This window comes from Sceloporus undulatus, chromosome 6, assembly GCF_019175285.1.
Source record: "Sceloporus undulatus isolate JIND9_A2432 ecotype Alabama chromosome 6, SceUnd_v1.1, whole genome shotgun sequence".
NCBI lineage: Eukaryota > Metazoa > Chordata > Lepidosauria > Squamata > Phrynosomatidae > Sceloporus > Sceloporus undulatus.
Window position 1 is genome coordinate 4,478,145 of NC_056527.1, and position 6,783 is coordinate 4,484,927.

Consider the following 6,783-nt stretch of genomic DNA (forward strand, 5'->3'; position numbering starts at 1 on the left):
TGATGTTTCCCTCTGCACAACGATGCAGCTTAGATTGAGTGATACCTCCTGGGTCAACGTCTATAAAGATGCTGGGCTCTGACTTATGCAACCTGTGCACACCTGCAGTTGTAACAACCAAACCTGCAATGTTTCTCTTCCAAGAATATATGCTACCTTTCCATGCAAATGCTGCCACCTTTCTCTGTGTCTTCTTTTCCTAGAGATGGGAAAGAACATTGGTGGTTTTGAGATACTTGCCAAAATTCCCCAACTTAGATCTGACATCAGGGTTGTGTAGCACCTATGAGGTTGTGCATTATTGTTTTTGCTGTTCCAAGAAAGTGCATGTTAAAATAACATCTTAAAGGTGGCATAAGGTGGCATAAGACTATTTTTTAAAAAATAGTCTTCTTCTTTTTGTTATACTGAAACAAACTAATACAGTTATCTCTTAGAAAAGAAGTAAGAGTAATTAAGAGACAAGGTGAGAGCCAGTGTAGTGGCTGGAGCATCAGATTAGGGCTCTGGAAACCAGGGTTTGAATCCTTGGCCATGGAAACCCACTGGGGGGCTTTGGGCAAGTCACAAACTCTCAACCCCAGAAAACCCCATGACAACATCACCTTAGGAAAGTCTGGACAACAAAAGAGAAGGTAGTCAGAAACAGCTTGGGGCCACTTGGTGAACCTCAGTCTTGTAGTTACTTGGTGAAGTAGCAACACCTTGGGGTCAGCCAGTGTGCTTCAGCCATGGCAATCAGGAGGAGATGCTACCAGAAGATCCCAAGTGGTGTCTACCAGGATAATGTACTTGCTAAATCTAGATCTAACTCTTTTCCCAGGAAACTTGGAATGACTTGATATCATTTGCTTCAAATTGGCTTCATGTTGCAGTGACTCTATGAATGAGAGACCTCTAAGATTCTAGGATTGTCATCAACAGATCTGCTCAGGTCTTTCAAACTCAGGGCAGACATGGCTTCTTTGATGGAATCTATCCACCTCCAATACAGTCTTTTTTTCCTATAACCTTCCACTTTACCAAGGATCATAATTTTTTTCAGTGACTCACACTGTCTTATGATATGTCCAGAGTATGACAGTCTCAGTTTAGACACCTTGGCTTTTAGGAAGAGTTTGTATCTGATTTGCTGTAGGACCCATTCATTTGTATTTTGGGCAATCCGTACAACTCTTCTCCAGCATCACATGGAATGTAAAATTATGCTCCATCTCCTCCCTTTCCTCTTCTGATTTTTTTAAAGATGTTTGCATCAGATGAGGGACTAGCAGCATTCTGTATCAGCACCGTCCATAGCCTTGCCCATTGCCAACAGCCTCTATGCCTCTTCCATTACTTCACAGTGCCCCCTTGTTATGGCATGGGGGCCCTACTCTCCTATGGTGGTGTTTACATGGGACTGGATACTCTGGGGGCAGCCCGGAGTGTCCTGGCCCCAGAGCTACCCCAGGTTCCTCTCATTACATGGGGTCCACCAGCTGGATGTTCACATGTCAGTCCCACTGTGCCTCCTGACCTTGCAGCCACTGGTGAAAGTTGCTCACTTCTAAGGTCAGAATGAGGTGCCTAGCCTCAATCCCATCTGGGCATCTTGTTCTGAATATAGAGTGAGTACTCTTCCCAGCAGCTGCAGCACTAGGCAGCATATGTTGTAAACAGCATCCTGGCATTGAAACAGAGAAGATCCGGAGCAAACAGTGAGTTTGTAAAATCCATTACAAGGCTGTTGTACCCCTGGTTAGGTGCTGAAGTGGTTGGACAGGAGGGTCATAACCAATCCGGGGCTAGTCTAGACAGGACTTGAGATGTCACAAAATTTATGAAGTTTGCCAAGTAAACCCATCAGAGATCAAGATCAGATTTTGTTAAAAGTTCAACCTGGGATTTTTTAAAGTACTGTAAGGTCCCTTTCATGTTATACAATTATAGGTGGGTCTCTCAATATGCATCAGAGTTGCATTCCTGGGCTTGTGGTGCAAACTGAAACTGATGTAAATGGAAGGAACCAATTCCACTGGGAATCATTGGAGACAAGGGGGATACGTTCTGGCAAAGCTAAAGCAGCTGCAAAATTCAGGTCTGCGCAGGCCAGAATACTCCAGAAGCAGCCGCGAGTATTCTGGCTCTGAAGTTGCCCTGATGTTCTCCCATTGCCTAGGCACTTTGCAGCAACATTGGCCAGCCTTTTGCATGCATATCCCACTGTATCACCACTGGGCATAGCTCCCTCTGAGGCTAAAAGTATGGGCACCCAGCCTAAATCACATGGCTGGGCACCTCATTTTGATCTCAGAGGGATCAACACACGGCAGTGATGGTGGGTGACACAGCAGGACACATTGGAAACAGCTGCCCAGCATCATTTTGGAGGACCCTGGAAGAACTAGAGCAAAAGGTTACATTTTTTAAAATGGTGTAAGGGGAATATACTATGGGTTTGGTGCTGAACTGGCCAAATGTCGTCCAGACTATTTACACCAGAATCAGGGACTGGGCCTTGCATTGTCCAGACTGCTTTTTGGAAGACAGGGGGAGGATGTTTTATTTGGCTCACTAGAATAACTCAAAGTTAATGGTTTTACCCAACCCACCACCAATTTGAAAGAGCTTCAAAGCAGAAAACACCCCACTTTACCTTCTCAAGGCTATAAAAATATATAGATGCTCTCTAGAGGGACCAGAAGAGGCAGCAACCTTTGATTCCAAGAGAGGTTGGTTGTAACGAACTGGTTTAATAGTTTTTTGTGTGTTTTTCAGGCTATGTAGCCATGTTCTAGATTTTCTTCCTGACATTTTGCCAGCATCTGTAAGGACAGATGCTGGTGAAACGTCAGGAAGAAAATCTAGAACATGGCCACATAGCCCGAAAAAAAACACAAAAAACTATGGATGCTGCCAGCCATGAAAGCCTTCAGACTGGTTTAACATTAGTTCCTTTTCAGAGGAGAACACAGAAAGAGAGGAACGTGTAACACCTTTGTCCTTCTATTCTACCTTCTCCATCAGTCTTCCCAGGTAAAGAGAGCACATCAGGACAGGGAAGGAGCACATCTCCAGCTGTGTCCTCTCCAGAAGCCTTGCCAAGGAAAGAAAGCTTGTCATGGAGTTGTCAAAAATGATAATCCTCTCCGGAAGAAATAAAGGGAAAAAGGAGAGATTCAGCATCACCAAGGTGGCCAAATACACAGGTACTCAAAGCTAGAGATTTCAGAGGTCAGTACACAAAAGGTGCATGGATAGGTGAATATTTTCAATGTCTCTCACATTCACTCGCTTTTTAAATCTCAAGTTCTTGACATCAAATTTATGATAAAATTTAAGAAATTCACAAAAATCATAGGGAGGTTCCTATTAAAAACAATAATGATAAAATTCTAGCAAAGAATGAGAAGAGCTTCTACATACTGGAGTCTGAAAAAGAGATTTGCTTAGGCTACAACCTCCAGAACCTTTCCTAGAAGTTTATCACACTGGAGCTAATTTCAGCATTAAAGAGAGATTAAAACACATTTAAAGCATTCCACAAATCAAGTGAAAATGGCAAGTAATTGTATGAATGATTATCACATGCAATTCTTAAAAGAGCAGAGTAATATGAGAGAAGTCTTGCCCCTCAGCATCAGGATGTTAGACTCTTTTGAGGTCATATTCTAATGCAATGCGAATAAAGTGGTATCGAAAATGCATTGTTGCAGAAATCCCAAAAGTAAAAAGAAGCAAGTTAATGCTTCTTTGTGACCACTTTAATGGGGGGGTTTGTGCGACGTCATGTGGTTTCGCATAATTACGTGATTTTTCTGGGATATTAATGGGATAAACTGCCATGTTATAAACCCCCTAGACATCAAGGCCAGAATCCATACCATTGAGCCATGGTTGTTAAAGTGGTGTCAAGCTGCATTAATTCTGCATTGCAGATGCACCCATAGATTTGGTATACAATGTGTTCATTCATGTGTCTGAGGAAGCAGACTAATTCTACAAAAGCTTATGCTGCAACCTCCTTCGCACAGTTTAAAAGGTGCTACAAGTTCCCTTGGCATGCTAACCTATGAAATGCAATTGATTTACACTTCCAATATTTCTCTAAAAAGCAGCGTAATATGAGAGAAGTCTTATCCTTCAGCAACAGGATGTTAGACTCTTCTGCTGTCTCCTTCTAATACTCTGGACAAAATCCTCTGCATTCTCACTAGCATTAATTTCACCTGACAGTTTTGTTTTCATGGCACAGAGGTGTGTGTTTGTGTGTGTTTTCAAACAATTCAATGAGGAAATTAATGAGACATTTGCTGGAAAACTACACTGGAGGAATGCCCCGGGAACAGAATCAGGAGCAAGGCTCGTGCTTGAATGTTTATGGGCATAAATCTTTCATTATTTTAGCCAGCCATCATTAAATCAGTCAACGGGGTTGTGTAACAAGGAAATGAATTAGACCCTTTGCTGACCTTTCAAACACAACGTGCCGGAAAATTCAACACTAAGGCCTCAGTTCCCTTTCTCATGCTTCTTCGACCCCTTTTGGAAGAGCGAGTGTGCAGCAAGCCCGAGGCAAAAAGACGCAATGCCTACCCTCTGCACATCCCACTGAAATGAAGGAAATTTGCTCAGGATCCCAGGTACACAAGGGAGGAAGCAATGAAGCTTTATTTGTGGCGATTGTTGTTGCTGCTGCTGTTGTTGTGTGCCTTCAAGTCATTTCTGATTTACAGAGATCCTAAGGTGACCCTATCTCAGAGTTTTCAATATATTTCAAGGGGGGTGTCTCCTTGACCTTCCTCTGAAGATGAGAGAGTGTGATTTGCCCAAGATCACCCAGTGAGTTTTCATGGCTGAGTGGGGATTTGAACCCTGGCCTCCACAGTTAGAGTCCGGCACCCAAACCACTACACCATGCTGGCTCTCATTTATGAAGGACAGGTGGCTAATTAATGGCTGAACACTCTGAAAGCTCAAGAGGTCATCTTCGTACAAGCTTCTCTGGATCTCTGAGATCTTCAGCAAAGGACCAGCTCTTGCTTCCACCCATCCTAACCGGGATGTTTGGTAGCAATGCAAGACAGGGTCTTCCAGTGATGTAGACTTGAGTCAATTAGAATCATAGAATCATAGAGTTGGAAGACACCACAAGGGCCATCCAGTCCAACCCCATTCTGCCATGCAGGAACTCTCACTCAAAGCATCCCCAACAGATGGTCATCCAGCCTCTGTTTAAAGACCTCTAAGGAAGGAAACTTCACTACACTCCGAGAGAGTGGTTTCCACTTACTGTCAGGATGTTGAGATGGAATCTCTTTTCCTGTAATTATCTTGGATCTAAGTTGGACTCCAGTTGCTTCAGTGACTCAACTTGGACTTGACATGGCAAATAGGACAGACTGACGTGACTTGACTTCAGACTTGTATATTTTTAGTGACTGACCTGCTGATGCCATTCCCCTTGAGCAGCAGACAAGACCTGCCCCCAAAGTGCTAGGAACATTTCACGAAAGGGAATAGTAAATGCATTACATAATGGCCTTGAGGTGGAAGGGTCCTTCTAAAGCTTTTGAACAGCTTTAGAAAGATCCTTTGATGTGTAGTGGGGACACACTGCCATGAAGACCTTAATCCTCACCTCAAGCCCATTGCCAAAGGTGTTTGCTGTTCCTCTCTGAGAAGCACATCCCATGTTAAAAGTGGCCCCCCAGACGTGAGACTTGACTTGAGACCTGATTTGAAAGTACCTTGCAAGGACTTGAGACTCAACTTGAGACATGAAGGTAAAGACTTCACACTTGCACTAAGAGTTGAATGCATCACTGGGGTCTTCTCGGTGGCTGCTCCCAGTGTGTGGAATATCTGGCAAGAAAAACCAGACGGGTCCCCTCTTCGTTGTCCTTCTGCCCACAGGACAGGAGAAAACCTTTTCTTTTATTCAGACAGGCTTTGGGGCAATTGACTGGTTGTTCAGGAACAGGCAATCAATTGGTGGCAGTTTTTTATGACGTGCTTTAAAAGGTTGTTTTTAATTCAGTCGTGTTTGAATATAATGTTGGGTTCCACTGTGCTTGAATACAATTGGTTTTTTAATATATATTTTATTTGTTACCTTTCAAAAATATTATTTTTGTTGTGATTTTGCCTTGAACTCCAGTTTTAGGAGAGAGGAGGAGGAGGAAGAGGACAAAGAAGGGGAAGGAGCAGGAGGAAGAAGAGAAGGAGGAGGAGGAGGAATGAATAGTAGAAGAAGAGGAGAACAAGGATGAGAAGGACAAGATGAGGAAAAGGAAAAAGAAGAGTAAGAAAGTGAGAGGAGGAGGAGGAAAAGGAAGAAGAAGAGGAAGAAAGGGAGAGAAGAAGGAAGAAGGGAAAAAAGAAGGAGAGGAGAAAGGAAGAGAAAGAAAAGAGGAAGGAGAAGGAGTAGAAGAGGGAGAGGATGGAGGAGGTAGCAGAAAAATAGGAAGAAGTAGAAGGAGAGGAAGAGGAGGAAGAAGAAGAGGAAGAAGGGAGAAGGAGGAGGAGTGAGGTGGAAGAAGGTGGAGGAAGAAGAGGACCTACTATGGGCCTAAAATGGCCCTGGGCTACTAAAAGTATGGTAGAAATACTGTGCCCAAAGAATATTGATGGGGAAACGAATTAATTTTTTGTTGTTGTTTGTGGGGGTGATGCAGACCCACAGTTGTAAGCAGTTTAAATTATTTTTAGCATTTTAGATTTTGAATTGTTTTCAAACAATTGAATGAAGTTGATTTCATTTTTATGCTATCTTGAGGCCTTATGAGATAGGGCAGGACA